This window comes from Octodon degus, unplaced genomic scaffold (assembly GCF_000260255.1).
Source record: "Octodon degus isolate 3935 unplaced genomic scaffold, OctDeg1.0 scaffold00067, whole genome shotgun sequence".
Classification (NCBI taxonomy): Eukaryota; Metazoa; Chordata; class Mammalia; order Rodentia; family Octodontidae; genus Octodon; species Octodon degus.
In genome coordinates, this window is record NW_004524643.1 from 4647463 (window position 1) to 4666363 (window position 18901).

General features: G+C 41.7%; 1 pseudogene; it reads left to right on the forward strand.

The window, feature by feature from the left end:
* Window positions 1-700: 700 nt before the first annotated feature.
* LOC101573219 overlaps window positions 701-18901 on the forward strand; it is a 36010-nt pseudogene continuing 17809 nt past the window's right edge.

The window sequence follows — 18901 nt, forward strand, 5'->3', positions numbered from 1 at the left end:
ATTTCAGAAATAACAACCTCCCAAGAATGCTACTCATCCATCCAGTATGTTTCCAAGGACTTGCAGTCCAGGATGCATGCTTACCCCTGCATGGAGGAGCAGAAGGCCACACAGGCTTTGCTCTGTCAGAGCCCACATGTACAAGGAAAAGCAGTCATTAAGCAACCAATTACAGGCTGATTATTTAATTCCCATTTTCACAAATGCTGTTGATAGAGAAATACAGGATGTTGATACCAGATAATGCCACAAGGTAGGAGGTGTGAAGACAGAAGACATTTCCCCAAGGAAGTGACATTTAAATGGAGTGGAATTTGGCCCAAGAAAATGGGAGGGAAGTATGTTCCAGAATAAAGTCACTGTGCACAAAGACACTGAGGTGGAGCCAAGCCAGGAGGACCACAAGTCCATGAATGGAGAATGTATGGAACGGAGAGAAGAGTGGTGCACAGTAGGCTGGAGGCCGGCTGCCTGCAGAACCCATCAGGCCCCTAGACAAAGAATTTATCAGGCTGGGTTGGGGTAGGGTTTGTATGCGTGGTCAGTGACGTATCAGGTGCTGATTGGGGAAGGCTTGGCACAAGCAAGAAAATAAAAGAGGAAGTTGAGGTTAGAGTGGGGAAAGTGGGGAGGCGGAAGGCAGTCTAGGAGCCGCACGTGTCGTTGGTCTTGGATCCCTACGCCATGCTGGCTCTCCGCCATGTTGACTGAAGACGTTCGTGTCCGTGCGGACCCATCCTTGTCCCATTTCTGGACACAGCCCCCAGTACTCACGGCTCAAAGGAAGGTAAGACACATTGTAGCTCATGTTTGGGAGGATGCAGGCGATAGTCATCTCGCTCTAGGACACAGCAAAGCCACTAACTGACGGCAGGGGAGTGGTGCCAAAGAGAAACTGGTGAAGGACCATCTGCAGACCCACGGTGACATCTCTGTGACCCCCTCAGATATACTCAGGAGTGTGCTTTACTAATCTACTAGATGTTTCTTAATACAATGCAGCTCACATATCAGGGCAAATGGTCACAGCACTTACGTAGGCGATTGGAAGCCAGAAGAGAACTCTACAAGCGATTGTGAAGAGTCGGTCAGAAACAGAAGGTAAGTGAGGGCTGGTGAGATAACTCAGCGGACTAAAAATCGGCTTAGGCAAGCGCAGGGACCAGGGTTCAATCACTGGACCTGCATGCCACGCCTGTGCCATCCCTGTCCCCCGGGGTGCACTGAGCTGGTGACTGAGTCTGGGCGTGGGGGTGCATGTCCATAATTCCAGCACTGGGGAGACTGAAAACAGGAAGATCACTAGGAGTCCTAGCTGGGTAGGGAGACCCTGTACCAATTATATAAATAAATATAAAAACAAAAACAAAACAGAAGGTAAGTAAGCTGCTTCCAGAATTCCTTGATTCTTTGTGTTTGGTTTATCCTTTCACCCAGCGCTTGGACACCATAAAGCCATAATCTTGGAGGGCAAATGCTATAATCTTCCATTCCCGGAGCCCGTAGAACCAATCAGGATCATATCCAGGCTGGACAGATTTCCGGGTACCTGGAACCTGGGCTCCCCCTTGTTTTGGCCCCATAGCCAGCCTCCTGCCAACCCAGTTGTGCATGATGAGCAGGAGCCCTGTCTATTTCCCAGTCCGGGCTGTGCACTGCGTTAATTTATCTGTTAATTTTCCACATGAAGTAATATGCACAATGAAGCACAAAGAAGAAGCAGGACATGGATTCTGTCTCTGGTTGAGAAATCAATTCATACTTTAAATTACTCTGGGTGACCCAGTCACCACTGAGTTCTAACTGCCATCAATCCTGATTTGTGGAATGCTGTCCTCCTGGGACATGAAGCCCCCAAGAGTGTCCTGGGAGGTTCTGTCACAGCTCCCCAGCAGCACAGGAGTGACCTGGGGAGGAGGAGCAGCAGACCTGGAGGTAGCATGTCCCCAGGATGCCCTGCAGAGCAAGGGAGCCCAGCCCTGCTCAGCCTCAGTAACAGCAGGAGCAGCTTGAAGCTGCCAGACCCCTACCTGAAGCGCAGAGCACCGCCCCTCCTCCCCAGCATCAGAAAGCTCAGGGGCTGAGCACCCCGCATCATCCATCCATTTTACATCATACATGTGTCAGCTACTCTGCTTGGTTCAGCGCTGAAAAAGGCACCCGTGAATCCAAGCTCTGGAGTTGTTCTGTTTTTAATGACGCATGCAGGGTTCAAGTTCCCAGCCTCCCACCAAAAAGGGCAACGGCCTTAGGCTAGCTACATGACCCCTGTGTACATAAGGCTCCTGGCCTGTGACACAGAGACAATATCTATTTCCCAGAGTTGTCTTGAAGATTCCATGCAAATCAACAAAATCGCTTTTGCATGCTTATTTGTCACTACATCACACAAAAGAAGCTGAATACTGCCACCACACATGGGGACTATGATTGGGATGGTCTATGTGAAAAAAAAAAAAAAAATGACATACTGTGCAATTCCATCTATAGGAAATGTCAGAATAGACAAGTTTTAGACAGAAAATAGATCAGTAGCTTCTTGGGGCTAGGAGAGGAGTCATGGGAAGTGACTGGGTTTTGGGGGGTTGAGAAAAATGTCTTAGAGTCAGAGAGTGATGAGTATTGTATAAATTTCTGACTAAAGACAGTGAATGGTATACTTTAAAAGGATAATGTTTATGATATATGAATTAGACCTCAGTGAAGTTACTAATTTATATGTGTATAGATACACAGTGTATGGCATATGTAAATCTACTTTGGGGTGCACCAAAAGGGGCGTGTGATATGAATCAAAATGATGGGGAAATAAAGGAGGGTTCCAATATAGCCCAGAGCAAGAGTTTTAAGAACAGTGAGGCTTACCAGTGTTAATACACATCCACACAGCAGCAGCCACACATGGCCGGTGGTGGCCATATTGGACAGGACAGTTCTTGAAGGAAGGCTGCAAAGAAAAAGAAGCAAAGTAAAAGAGACCTCTGGCCACCAACCTCCAGGGGGCTGGCCGGGCCCCCCATGGTAACCTTGTCGCACCTCCCCAATGCTCCTGAGAAAGATGATTTGGTCCTCATTTGGACACTGGAATAAATGGAAGCTTACAGAAGAGAAGCAGGTCACAGAAAGGAAGTTTTGTGCATAAATGGAGAGTAAAGATGGAGGACAGCTAAGGAATAAAAGAGGCAGCAGAAAGTAGGCAGAGGGCCTAGAAGACGTATGAGGGGATGTGCAACGAAGACAATCCCACCGGGTTAAAAAAAAAAAAAAAAGTGTCTTATAAGTCACAGCAGCAGTGTGGGTGAGATTCACCCCATAGAGCTCCCAGTGCCAGAACTGGGCATGTGCAGAAGGCCAAGCTGCTGCTCAGCCAGGATCAGCGTGAACATGAACATCCACAGAAATGCACCTCTGTGCAGCAGAAGCAGAGACCCCAGCAGCCAAGGCTTGTGGTGGCGACAGGTTGTGACAGTGCACAGCCTGTGTGTTCACACAGCCTTCCCTGGCTGTCACCATCCCTTGATTTAGGACACTCCCACCCTGACACATGCCTGCACTCCAACAGTCGCATCAGCCATAGTGTCTTTCCTTCCCTCCTTCCCCTCTCCAGGCCTCTCTTCCTGCTTTACTTCACCCAGCCAGATTCCTCCTCTCTGCAAGTCTTTACAAGGAAGCTCTTTCCTCTCATCTTCATGAATAATCCAGGAGAGACGCTTTCAGCAGCTCTTCTTTCCTGAGTGTAATTAAAGTGGGTTTCGCTGAGCAGTCTCCTCCCTAAAGCATCCATCAGATGAGAAATGAAGAGAGGGCACCCCCTCCTTCTCCTGAGGCCTTTTCCCTTTAGAAGGAGCAGGCTGTGTGCCCTGTACAGGTGATAGTACTTCCTGGCACACGGGGGAGGACCTCTCCCAGTGGCCCACTCGCCAGCCTCCCTGACCTGCTTCAGTTGCCTTTGACAACTTCCATGTCCAGGAGCCCACTGCGCTGAGTCATGGAGCAGAGTGAGTTTGGCAGCTGCATACGGTGAAAAGATCCTGTGCTTTTCAGCATCCAGACTTGGATGCCTGAATCTGCAATGGTTTAGCTGTGTGGCCTTGGGCAGGTTACTTACCACCTGCTTCCTCCCATTCCACCAAGCCTGCTGTTGCTGTGTGTTTAAAGTTAACACACTAACAACTTTCCCAGTGAAGCAAGCAATAAGAAACTGCCAAGCCCAGCTGCACTAAGGATTAAAGACATGTAGGTATATAAAAAGACCCACACTGCAGCTTCTCATGGCTATTGCTTGCCTTCATTACTTTCTTTTGCTATGAAGGGAGGCGGGCTAACTTTGCAGACCACTGCAGGCAGGGGTCATATGTGGGTAGAGCACCCCACCCTGTGCATTGCCCCAGAGGCATCAGAGTCTCACTGGCTCATTCAGGGTAACAACCAAACTGAGCCAAAGTAATGCAACCTTTTCTCTAATCGTACGTGTTCTGTGTACAGGGTCAAAAGAAGGTCAAAGATCTCAGTCCCAGTCCCGAGTGCAAGACAAGCTGCCCTGGGGGGAGTTCTGTCTGTTAAAGAAGCCTTGGCTTGTTCTGCAGCCCCAGTGTTAAGACCTTGATTACTCACGTACAAGACTTCTTCCTGGGGCAGCTGTAAGGAAAGGAACAGGGAAGAGGAATTGGAGATGCATTTGTATTGTGGTTTGGCCTCCTCACTCACTGGGCTCTCTCTGTGCTCTGTACCTAAGACAGTGGCCAGATGTACCTGCTCACAAAAGAAAAATTGAATAAATATGTGATTGACATCCCAGGCAAATGAAATGAGATAGCCCAAGACAGGAGAATGTGAAAGAATATAGGATGATCAGGAAACTGCTCACAATTTACTTTTGTAGAAATGCAAAATGTAAGAGAGGTGGTGACAAGGGAATGAATGAGCATGGGAGGATGTTTTGAAAGACCTGGAATCCTTGCTCACTTTAAATGTCCTTTCATAGGCGATAAGCCGACATGCTGATTTCTGAGTGGGGAAAGAAGGTAGCCTGATTGGCAATTTAGAAATATCACTCAGTGGAAAAAAATATGGATCCAAAGTATAAAATGGCCAGAGGTTGTCTTTAATCAGAGACAGTGACAACAGAGGTGGAAAGAAAACTCCAAAGGTGAAAGAAATGTATCAGGCTGAGCATGAAGGCGAGGGAAAGATCTAGAATAAAGTAGAAGTCAGTGGTGGTGGGAACAGAGCGTGTGGTTTGAGGAAGCAGTTTCTTTTTAGAATAAGTCTGTCAGTGTCACTGCAAGGATGAAGAGGCTCAGAGCTTCACAGTCACCTTATCCAGCAGCAAGGGCATGCGAAAGGCCACTGGGTACTCTAATTGTCATACGATCTTCAATTACTCACCTCTGCATGACTCCTTTTACTTTGTACAAAAAATAAAAGTGAAATTTAATTTTATGGAGAAACAATTTGAACAGACACTCCACATAAAAGAATACACAAATGGCCAATAAGCATATAAAAGTTCAACCTCATTAGTCATGATGGAAATAAATATTAAAGTTACAATGAGGTACACTTTGTGTGTAGAAATTAGAGTCTCTGTGGTTTAAAATAGAAAGTAAGATGTGGAGGTGATAAAACCCTAAGGTCTCAATGATGAGAAGGTTGTGATTAGAATTAAATTAATGTGTATTAGAATAAATGTAACTTAAAAGATTGAGAGTCAAAAAATGACACCAAGTGCTGCCCAGGATGTGGACCTATTGGAAAGCATGAGCCAGTGGAGTTGGAGGATGGTACAGTGGCATGGAGCACAGGGTGACAGTGTCTTACACAGTTAAACACATTCACACCAGAAGAGGCTACTGTCACTTTCTAGGTCATTTTTCCTTCTCTCTTTTCCTCCTGTCTTCTTCACCAGTTTACCAAAGTTTGCCTGATTGGGCCTTATCCTCCAGCTTCGTTTCTAATCTCTTCTGGTTTTTTCTGTCTTCCCCAGCCCCTTTTCAATTTTCTCTCCTGAGGCTGAAATTACCATATCGAGACCGTATTAACTGTGTATAATTTTCTGATTTGTTTTAGATTCTGTTATATAACCACAAATCTAGTTTATACAGTTCAAGGTAGCAAGTTAGTACTTACCACCTTGTCATTTTTAGAATGTGTTTGATGCTATTGTTATGACTGATTATACTACTTTAGCTAAGACAACATGATTGTTTTAATCAATTGTTCTTCCTGGTATGTCAAGACAGAGATTACTTAAGGGTCATAAACAATACTATAGGTCAATGACAAAGAATAAAGGGATAAGCCAAATGAGTAACAGCTTCTCATCCCCAATAAATTGAAGAGATAGAATCTGGCAACAGACTAAAAACTTAAAAGCCAGATACACCCAGAAGGCATCTCTTAGAAGCAGTCGTTTCCTAAGGGTTATATATACTAGCAATAAAGCTACCTGCCACAAGCAATTTACAAACATCAACCCAGGATTAAATTTTAAAATATCAAAAACAAGAAGATAAAGAAGCAAGATATAACCCCAGAATTGCAACTTGGCAAGGCAAACCCAGGGGGACAGTGGGGTGGAACAAGTCGAAAGCCATCCACTTGGACTCTCTGAAGTGGTAATGGTGGAAGTAACAAAGCAGATGAGTGAGACCCTAGAAAAAATCAAATAGAATAATTTCTCAGGTAGCTACAGAGATTGTGACCATAATAAAGGGCATGATTTATGATTCTAGAGCAGAAACAAACTAAATAACAGAAACTTTAAAAAATGATGGATATGTATATACAAGATAGTTAGGATAGATATTCAACTACTTTCTCTTAGTTCATTGAGAGGAAAGGTTTTTACTAATAATGTTTAGACAAGATATCGTGTCTCCATCTTGTCCTCTGAATAGCTACTAGAAAGACAACAATATGCAATGTATTCATTATTGTAACTGTCATACTAAGCTGTCTTGAAAGTGTTTAATTATTTTATTTTTTTCTCATTAAAATGAAAAAAGTGATTTAAAAAATGATGGAAACCATGAATTCCCAATATAGGAAATAAGTAAAAACTATGACACAGATTCAAACATCCAGGTGTCATGGTTTGGGGTTTCCCAAGGGGAACAATACAATAAAGGACACATATTTTATAAACATTTATAATAAACCACACAAGGAATATATACAAAAGGTACAGGAAATCTTTCCAAATACTAACATGACAAAGATAAGCCAATACATATCAGTTATAGCCATCAATGTAAATGGTTTCAATACACCAATTAAAAGAATCAGACTGATACAGTGGATCAAGAAACAGAACTGAACAATATTTTGTGTTCAATAAACATGTTTAACTCAAAAGGAAATTCATAGCCTGAAAGCTAAAGGATGGGAACTCATGCTCCATGCAATGAAAACCCAGAAAAAAGCAGGTAGCTATTCTGGTGGCTGATAATGTCAACTTCAAGCCAATAATTTAAAAAGATAAAGAAGGTCACTACATACTCATTAGGGGAAAACTGCAAGAGAAAGAGATAACAATTATAAATATATATTCACCCAATGTAAGAGCACCCAGCAACATAAAACAAATTTTAACAGACATGAAAAATAAAATGAGCAACAACACAGTTGTATTGGGGACCTTTAACACCTCACTGTCGCAAAGAGATAGATCAACTAGACAAAAATCAGCAAAGATATAACAGACATAAACCAAACTTCTGAAAGAAATGGACTTAGTAGACCTTTACAGAGCATTAAAAAAGAAATTAAACAATATTTACAATTAAATGAAAACATCAAAATACATGTTCTTCTCAGCTGCACACAGGACATTCTCCATAATAGATGATATACTAGCACATAGAGCATGCTTAAGCAAATGCAAAAGAATTGAAATTAGCCCATATATGTTATCTGGCCATAGTGCAATGAAACTGGAAGTGATTGACAAAAGAAACAGCAAAAACTTCATAAGCACGTGGAAATTAATAACACCCACCTGAATAAACAATGGGTAACAGATAAAATTAAAGAATAAATTAAACAATATTTACAATTAAATGAAAATGCAGATACAACTTACTGGAACTTGTGGGATGTAATTATAACTCTCTTAAGAGGAATATTTAGAGTGGTAAAAATTTACTGCAGGAAAACAGAAGGAGCCCAAATAAACGATCTTATACTGCCCCTTAAGCTCCTAGAAAAAACAGAGCAAGCTGAAAGCCCAAAGAAGGCAGGAAATAATAATGATCAGAGCAGAAACTAATGCAATGAAAATAAAGAAAACAATACAGAAAACTAATGAATCAAATAGTTGTTCTTAGAAATAATAAATAAAATTGATAAACCCCTAGCCAACCTCATCAAAAAAAGGAAAGAAAAACTCAGATTCATACAACAAAGAATAAAAAGGGAAAAAATCACTACAGACCCTATAGAAATTCATAAAATCATTAATACCTACTTCCAAAATCTTTACTTCCATACAGTGGAAAACACAGAAGAAATGGACAGATTTTTAGATATATATGAGCTACCAAGGCAGACTCAAGAAACAAAAATTCTGAAAAACCCAGTATCAGTGAATGAAATTGGGAATGTAATTTAAAAAAAAAAACTACCAACAAAGGAAAGCCCAGGTCCTGATGTATTTTCTGCTGAATACAAGAAGATTCAATGCCAATTATTCTAAAACTTTTCAATGAAATTGAAAAGGAAGCAATACTCTCTAACTCATTCCTGGAGGCAATTATTACTCTGATACCAAACCCAGAGAAAGGCCCAACCAAAAAAGATTTCTACAGACCAATCTTCCTAGTGAACATAGATGCAAACATCTTCAGTAAAATAATACCAAACAGAATGCAGCAAATCATCAAGATTATATATCATGACCCAGTAGTATTCATCCCAGGAATGCAGGAATGTTTCAACATACACAAATTTGTAAATGTAATACACCACATCAACAGAGCCAAAGACAAAAATCACACAATTATCTCAATAAATGCAATAAAAGCTTTTGATAAAGTCCAACGCTTACTCATGATTAAAAAAAAAAAAAACACAGAATCAATAAAATTAATAATAAAAATTTTAAAAAACACAGAAAATCAGAATAAATGGTCTTTATCTCAACCTAATGAAAGTCATCTATGACAAAGTGACAGCCAATATCATACTAAATGGACAAAACTTGAAAGCCTTCAATTTAAAATCAAGATTAAGACAAGAATGTCCACTGTCACCACTCCTATTCAGTATAGTTCTGGAAACATTAGCCAAAACAATTAAACAAGAGAAAGCAAAGAAAAAGGAATAATGGTTGGAAAGGTAGAAGTGAAATTATCATTATTTGCAGATGACATGATTCTGTACATAGAAGACCCCAAAAACTCCACCAAGAGACTTCTAGATTTAACAACCAAATTCAGCAGCATAGCAGGCTACAAAATCAACACTCAAAAATCAATAGTACTTCTGTACACAAACAACAAATGCACTGAAAGAGAAGTTAGGGAAGCCATGTCTTTCACAATAACATCCAAAAACTAAAATACTTAGGAATCAGTCCCACAAAGGAAGTAAAATATTTATACAGTGAAAGTTACAGTACTCCAAGAAAAGAGATCGAAGAGAATTTCAGAAAATGCAAAGATATTCCTTGCTTCTGGATAGGAAGAACCAATAAAATCTAGGAAAATGCCCATACTCTCAAAATTATTATACAGATTCAATGCAATCCCAATTAAAATACCATTAGTATACATCACAGATCTAGAGTAAACATTACTAAAATTCATCTAGAAACAAAAGAGACCTAGAATAGAAAAAGCAATCCTGGGTAATAAAAGAAAGGCAGGAGGCATCACAGTTCCTGACTTGAAGTTCCAAAGCTATTGTGTTAAAATCAGCATGGAACTGTCAACAAAAACAGACCTGAGGACCAACAGAACAGAATAAAGGACGCAGACACAACTGCAAACCCACTCAACCACATTTTATGTTTCATGGAGGAGCCAAACAAGTTCACTGGAAGAGATAGCTTCTTTAATAAATGGTGCTGGAAAAACTGGCCTTCCACATGCCAAAGGCTAAAATTAGACCCATGTCTATCACCATGCACTAAACTACAGTCTAAATGGATCAGAGATTTAAATAGTAAAACAGAAATACTAAATCCTCTGGAGGAAAAAGTAGGTAGATATTTTAAAGATATAGGAGTAGGAAGAGGGTTCATGAACAAAAATTAAACTGTATGATAAATGCATCAAAGAATCAACAACTGGGTTCTCATCTTTTTGAAAAGTTTCTGTGCATCAAAAAAATCATATTCAGTGTAAAAACAAAACTTATGAATTGGGAAAAATTATATCTGATTGTCTCTTAGACAAAGGGCTTCCATCAAGGACATATAAAGAATTTTTTAAAAATCAGGCCCCCAAAGTTCAAAGACCCAGTAAAAAATGGATATTTAAGATGAATATATACTTCTTAGATGAAGAAATACAAATGGTGAAGAAATATGTAAAAAATATTCAACATCATTGGATATTGGAGAAATGCAAATTAAAACAATACTGAGATTCCATCTCACCCTAGAAACAATGCATGTTATCAATAAGTCAACCAACATAAAAACAAGGTATATAAAGTAAAGCCATATTAATAAGCTGAGCTGTGAAAGGCTCAAGTCAACAACTTCTGTGGATAACCCACTACTATTGTGGACTGCTAGACTGTGTTGGATTGTTTTGGTGAATTCATGCACCTATAGTATTTAGATGCCAATGGAATACCCATCTCTGACAGGACTAAACAAAAAAGGGGATACAAAGGAAGGACCATTTTGTATCTGTACATGCAGAATAGTTAGGATAGATATACAGCTACTTTCATTTAATTCAATGAGAAGAAAGATTGTACTAATAGTGTTTGGACAGGATATCCTATCTGCATCTTGTACTATGGATAACCACTAAGAAGATAACAATGTGCAATGTATTAATTATTGAAACTGTCCTATTAATCAGTTTTGAAACTGTCTCATTGATATTTGTTTCTCAATAAAATAAATAAAAATAAAATTAGAACTGGAAAAAAAAATTTTAAAAAAATAATCAAGTGCTGGAGGAGCTGTGGGGTAAAAAGAACACTTCTCCACTGTTAGTGTAAGTGTAGACTAGTACAACAACTATGGAAATCAATGTGGTTATTTCTCAAACACATAGGACTGTAAGTCTCATTCAACCCAGCTATTCCCTTCTGGGTACTTTTCTAAATGAACTGAAAACCTTGTACCAAGGCAATATATGTGCACCCATGTTTATAACAGCATAGTTTGGCATGGCTAAATCTAGGAAACAACCCAAATGCCCATCAACTGAGGAATGGATAAAAAAGGTGTGGTATTTTTATACAATGGAGTATTACTCAGCTATAAAAATGATAAATTTGAGTCTTTTATAGATAAATGGATGCAACTAGAGACCATACTCTTAAGTGAAATAAATCAGATGCCCATGTGCAAACATCATATTATCTCCCTAGTGTGAGAACCTGAAAGAGTCAATAAAATCTGAAAAGTACAACAGATACTGTGAAAGAGAAAGAATTTATTCAAAGGGAAAGAAAAGCTGGGAAGAGGAAAAGGTAGGAGGTGGAGGGAAATGGGGAAAGAGATGCATTTATGTCTGTGTGCATGATGGCTTGGATAATTTCACTACTGATTTCCACTGATCTACAGAGGGGAGCAGTTAATGCTTAAATTTTTCTTCTTTCTTGTCCTTTCTAATTCCTTGTAACTGCTTTTTAACCAATTTTGCATGCTTGTATCTAGTAATTTCAACAATTAATTTGAAGATAAGATTATGCAATACAGCAACCATTGTTAACACCTATTGTTTTGTTTGGCAATGTTCTGTATCATTTTTTTTTTTTTTACTATTTTGTATTCTCCTTAGATAATATAAAAAAAAGTAGTGGCACAAAACTTGCCAAGCATGCAAAAAGAATTTGACATACAGATAAGCAAGGCATTTATAACTCCAATTACCCATATAAAAAAAACTACACCAAGACATATAATAGTCAGTATTCCAGAAATATAACACAAGAACAGAATATTAAAAAGTATTAGAGAAAAGAAACAAATCACCTGTAAAAGAAAGCCCATCATAATCACAGCACACTTCTCAAAACAAACCCTCAAATCAATGAAAGCTTAAAGTAAAGCATTTCAGTTCCTAAAAGAAAATAGCTTTCAATCCAGACTGATCTAACCCACAAACCTATCTTTCAAAATCGATGGAGAAATAAGATATTTACATAACAAAGAGCACTTGAGGAAATTTATGGATACAAAACCAGCTCTCCAAAGTGTTCTGATGGACATTCTGGAAAAATATTATGAGTACTACAACTCCATAAAGCCCAACAGAATGAACCTACCAGCCAAGCCAAGTAATTAAACAGAATAGAAAATAGGAACCAACAGCAGCATGAAAAGAACATAACAAGATAAAGTCAATACATGTCAGTTATAACCACGAATGTAAATGGTCTCAATTCACCAATCAAAAGAAATAGACTGATAGAATAGATTAAGAAGAAAGATCCAATAATATGTTTCATACAAGAAACAAATTTAATTGAAAAAGAAAATCATAGAATGAAAATCAAAGGATGGAAAAGAGTACTCAACGCAACAGGAACACACAAAAAAGCAGGGGTAGCTATTCTATTTACAAAGTGGATTTCAAGCCAAGACTGACTAAGAGACAAAGAAGGTCACTACATCCTTATAAAGGGGAAAATCCAAGAAGGTAACAATCATAAATTCGTAAGCATCAAATATCAACATACCCAACTGCATAAAACAAATATTAATGAACATGAAAAATTAAATAAGCCCTATTACAATTGTATTGGGAACCTCAGTACCCCCTGTCACCAACAGACAGATTAAGTAGACAAAATAAACAACAAATAACAGAACTGAAACTTTTGAATAAATGGACTTAGCAGATGTCTACAGAGTATTTGTCTCAGTTACTTTTTTTCTCATTGCTGGAACAAATACCCAACACTCAAAATGAAGGAAAGAAAGGTTTATTTAGCTCACAGTTACTGGAGGTTTCAGTCCATATTCAGCTGGCTCCAAGGCACAGTGGCACGTGGCAGAGAACAACTTTTCATGGTGGCAGCAAAGAGCAGGGAGCAAAAGGAGGGGGAGTAGCTCATGCAGCTAGCTAGCCTCTCTCCCCTCCTTACATTGTAATGCAAATTACTTGCCCCAGGATGGGTACAGCATCCACACCCATAGTAATCAATCACAAACTCCACCCCCTGGCTGCATGAGGCTTTGGGGGCACACCTATACACAAACCATAACATTCTGCCCCCAGGTCCCCAAAGTCTTATGCACATCCCTTTAGGCAAAAGACATCTTAGTCCATCTCTAAGAGTTACCAAAGTCCTACAGTTTCAGCACTGCTGAAAAGTCCAAGTCCCAATTCTCTTCCAAGATCTAAGGCAAACTCTTAGCTGTTAGCCTCTGTACAAATGAAAAGTTACACACTTCCAACATTCAGTGGCACAAGACAAATATTACCATTCCAAAAGGTACACACAGCAGGATACCAAACATTGGGACAAACAGAAGTCCAAAATCCAGCAGGGCAAACATTAACTCCTATAGGTCCATGTGGAACATCCAAAGCAATCTGTAGCAAATTGTGAGCTCCATGTGACTCTGCCCCTAAGGCACTTCTGGTGGTAGTTTCCATGGCTTCTCTCTTAGGCCAGCTTTGCTCCCAAGGGATACATATTCCTGACTTTTCCAAACTTCTGGAGTTTCCACTGAATAGGCTTCTCACTCACAGCTTTACAAACTGCCCTCCCAGAGGCACATTGCCTGGCCTCCCACACCTTCTTCTGAAATCTAGGTGGAAGCCTTCTTAACCTCAGAACTTCTGCATTCTGCAAGCACCTAAAACCAATGCCAAATGGATGATGCCAAGGTCTGCTGCCAGCTGGAGCAGTAGCTAGGCTTCCTTCTCTCTTGGCTGTAGGGGGCGAGTGGCTGGATCACTGAGCACGCTGACCCTGATTCTGAGGAATAAATTCTCCATGCTAGTGCCATTCTGGAACCTGGTGAGGCCACTGCCATCATTCTGGAACATGGGGCTCTGTGGCTTTCCCCTGAAAGCAAAGTCCCTGACCTTTGCAATTCTGAGGTTTCAGGCAAAGTCTCTGGACACAAGCAAAATTTAGACAAATTTTGGGCCAAACCATAACATAAATCATCCAGAGCTCAACAACCAAGGCAATCCTTATTCCCAGCAGAACCTCCCAGACTGGTCTTTACAGGTAGGATTTCTATCAGCCTTCTGGTCTTCTGAGCTCTGAAAGAACAGCTGAAGCTGTTCCAGCACTTCTGTTGTAGACGATACCTCCAAACCTTTCCTATCTCTTCCCAAAAGCTTGTAATCCACATGGTCGGGTTTATCCCCAGCAACCCCACTTCTTTGGTACCAAATGCTCTCAGTTACTCTTCTCTCATTGCTGGGACAAATACCCAATGCTCAAAATGGAAGAGAGAAAGGTTTATTTAGCTCATAGTTACTGGAGGTTTCAGTCCATATTCATCTGGCTCCAACACAGTGGCACAAGGCAGAGAACAACCTTTCATGATGGCAGCAAAGAGCAGGGAGCGAAGGGAGGGGCTGCAGCTCAGGCATCTAGCTAGCCTGTCTTACATTGTAAAGCAAATTCTCTGCCCTGGGGCAGGTGCACATCCACATCCACAGTAATCAATCACAAACTCCAGACATCGCCCCATGACTATGTGAGGCTTTGGGGGCACACCTATACACAAACCATAACAGTATTCCACTCCAAAACTTCAGAGTACACATTTTTCTCAGCTGTGTATGAGACATTCTCCAAATTAGACCATGTACAATTTTATAGAACATGCCTAAGTAAATGCATAGAGATTGAAATTATTCTATGCTTATTATCAGACCATAGTGCAATGAAATTGGAAATCAATGGCAGAAAAAACCACAAGAACTTTGTAAACACATGGAAATTAAATAACATTGTCCCAAACAACCAATGGGCCACAATGAGATTAAAGAAAAAATTACATACTTTCTACAATTAAATGAAAATGCCAATACAGCATACTAAAATGCATGGGATGAACTGAAAGCAGCCCTATAGAGGAAATATACAGCCATGAATTCTCATGATAGAACAATGGAGCAGTCTCAAATAAGCAATCTCAAGCTTCTAGGATAAAAAAGAACAAGTCAAGCCAAAATCTTGTATGTAGGGCATGCCTAATAATAGCTCAGCAGAATAAAGTGCCTGCTCAGGCAGAGCACAGTGGCCAGGGTTCGATCCCAGGTGTGCCATGCTGGCCCCGCCCCCGGAGTGCACTGAGACAGTGATGGAGATGGGGCATGATGGGGCACACCTGTAATCCCAGCACTTGGGAGGCTGAAAATAGGAGACTCACTATGAGTACGATCTAGGTAATGAGACTCTGAACACCCTGTAGACCCTGCCCTAAATACAGATAAGAAAAAAAAAAAAAAAAGCTTGTATGTGGGGGGAAACTACAAAGATCAAAGCAGAAATTAATTCAAGAATAATAAAACAATACAAAGAATCAATGAGGTTGATCTTTGAAATATGAAATAACATTGGTAAACCCGTAGCCAACTTTAACAAAAATGGAAATAAAAAATTCACATTCAAGCAGTTAGGGATGAACAGGGTGAAATCACAACAGATCCTTCAGAATTCTAGAAGATCATCAATACCTACTGTGAGAATCTGCATTCTAATAAGATGGAAAACAGAGAAATTGACAAATTCCTAGATACATAGGAGTTAGTAAGCTCAATCAAGAAGATATAAAAATCCTAAGTAGGCTATTATCAATGAAATTTAAAATGTAATTGTAAATCTGCCAATGAAGAACTAAAGAATTGAGCATTATTCCCTATTACTGTGTTTTATGGGGGTTGTGTAAAATTGTGTTACATTTTTCTTAAATGTTTATTAGAATTCTCCAGAAAAATCACCTGGGTCTAAATATTTCTTTTGAAGGACATTTTAATATCACAAATTTAGAACTGGCAGAGCAGTTTGTATGAATGAAAGCTCTTGACCAGTTGACCAGTGAAATATGTTTGCAATATGTATGTGTAACCCACAAAGAGTTCAGTCAAGAGCATATACAGACTGTTTAAAAATGAGGAAAAGTCCAATAGAAAAGGAAGATCTCCAGATCTTGAGTGAACATACAAAAAGATGTTCTTTAAGAAAATGCCAATTAGGGGCCGGGGAGATGGCTCAGTGAAATAAGTGCTTGCCTGGCAAGCACAGGGGCCTGAGTTCAATCCCTGGCTCTGAAAAAAAAAAAGAAAAGAAAAGAAAAGAAAATGCCAATTAAAATTGCGTTAAATATCAAGGTCTGCCTCATAGAATAGCTGAACTGTATATATTCGGGACCAAGGATATAGCTCAGAAGCTCAAGCACCTGCCCAGCAAGCAGAAGGTCCCTAGTTCAATCTGCAGTTCTGAAAAGAAAAGAAAACCAAACCAAACCATCAAATGTTGGCAAGGAGGTGAAGCAACCGGAACTTTCAGATCCCAGCACAAGAGTATAAGTTTATACAACCACAATAGACCTTTGGACTTCTTTAATAATACTATTAAAGGTAATATCATCTATAACCTATAACTTAGCAATTTCATCAAATGATAGGAGTAATCTAAATATCCATCAATAGTAGAAGAATAAACAGTCCAACTACCTTAGAGCCAGCAAGGAGTCCCTGGACTTCCTTGAAAAGAACACAGCTTCCTCAGCTTCCACCAAGATGGGACAAGCCAGGAGCCTGTCCAGAGGCCTGAAACTCTTCTCTCCATGAGTGTCAGCGCCGTTTATGATGAAAACATAAAATGCCCACCCCCTGGAGCATCCTGAACCTTAACCAGGATCCAAGCAAAGCCGAGACGGACCCAAAGGAGCTGAGCGAGTCGGTCCTGCAGCAGGCGGCCCCAGTTCATCTCATGTCTCCCAAGCAGCAGATTCACAGCAGGTTCCAGCGGAATCTGGACAAGACAATAGGTGGCTGCAAAGCACAGCTAGGCATAAATGAAATCTCAGAAGATGTTTATACGGCCATGGAGCACAGCTATTCAGAGAGTAGCGACAGTGGGTACATCAGTGATGATTAGCAGCAGAAAAGTAGGAATGAACCAGAGGACCCAATAGGACGAACAAAAAGCCTTTGTCTGCTGTCAAAAAAAAAAAAAAAAAGCCCAAGCTTGTAAACCCAGTTGAGGCCAAAGAGAGCCGAAAAGCACTTTGTGGGTCAGTGAGGAGGCAGACCCAGGGTCAGTCAGGGACAAGGCCAGCCCTGAGCCAGAGAAGGACTTTGCAGAAAAAGCAAAACTGTCACCTCACCCCACAAAGGGTAAGCTGAAAGAAAAGCCAAGATGGCTTCCAGCAGGGCACTTGGGCCTGGACTCCCATTCAGAGAGCGAACTTGTCATGGATTTAAGAGAGCAGCATTCTGGATGGGAGGGTCTTTAAAATTAGGAACCCAGAGAGTCCCCTTCCAAGGGATGCTGCAGGTAACACACCACCGTCCACTAGGGCACCGGGCAGCCAGTCTCCCTCCAAACGCAAGTGCTCACTCGCCCTGCTGCCCACATCCCCGCAGCAGGAGTCCCAGCACTGCCAGGGTCACAGCGCTGGCTGCCGCTGCCACAGGGAGACGCGTGAAAAAGCCAAGGCCGATTTTACCGAAGGAGGCTGCCCTCCCCGTGCAGTGGGTCTTGTGGCACTCATCCGCTGTCCCGCAAAAAGAGGTCTCGCAGAGCCCGTCCACACCCACCATCACCTGGTGACCAGCACGCAGCCGTCGGGGCCTGCAGCACCCTTGTGTCTTCGCTCAACGCCGACCCGTCCATCTCCCCACCTCCGCTGATGTTGCCGCAGACATCGCCAACTATGCTAGCTAAATGACGGATGCAATGAAAGGAACAATGACAGAAACCTGTAAGGATCTTACCAAAAAACACTTCTGGAAGCCCCATGGCAGAGATCCGCAGGCTAAGGCTCGAGATGGAGAAGCTACCGTGGCTACGCCCGCAGGAGCTGTCCCCCATGAAACACAACCAGGAGCTGACCCTGGCTGAGATGCAGCCGAGCCTGGAACAGGAGCGAGACAGTTCATCGCTCAGGTGAAGCAGCAGCAGCTGGAACTTGAGAAGAAGCGGGCGGTGGACGAGATCAGCTGCTGCGACTGCGCGGGACAGCAGGCCCGCTGGCCCGGGCACACGAAGTCCTGCACCCGGCCAGCTGCTGCCCCTCTGCAGATGCCGAAGTGAACACAGAAACAGTAAGCAAGCCTCCTCAGGGGGCCCTCCAGCAAGCCCTCAGCTCTGTGGACACCCGCCAGGGCCTCCTAGGAGCCATCAGCTGAGAAAAGCAGGAACAACGGCTCGATGCTCGACCTTTCTGGCTCCAGAAAGTCGCCCTCCGCCACTCTCTTAGGCTCCAGCCAAGGCTCTGACCATTCCTGGAGCAGCAAGTACCGGGCTGGAGCAGCAGCGAGGACAAGCAAGAGGGTTGGGCCACTGGGGGCGCAGCGCCAGGCCCAGGGCCAAGCGCCTCCTCCTGTAAGGGTCTCGGCTGGTCCCCTTCTGGGACTACGGCGAATGGTGCCCCAGGCTACGCACCACCAGAAGAAGCAGTGTGGACAAGGGGACAAGAGGAGATAGCAGAGCCAGAGTGACCAGAGTGACCAGCGGAAATGCGCGAAATGAGGACGCAGCCTCGGCGGTACTGGACGCAAGGCAGCCTCACTAC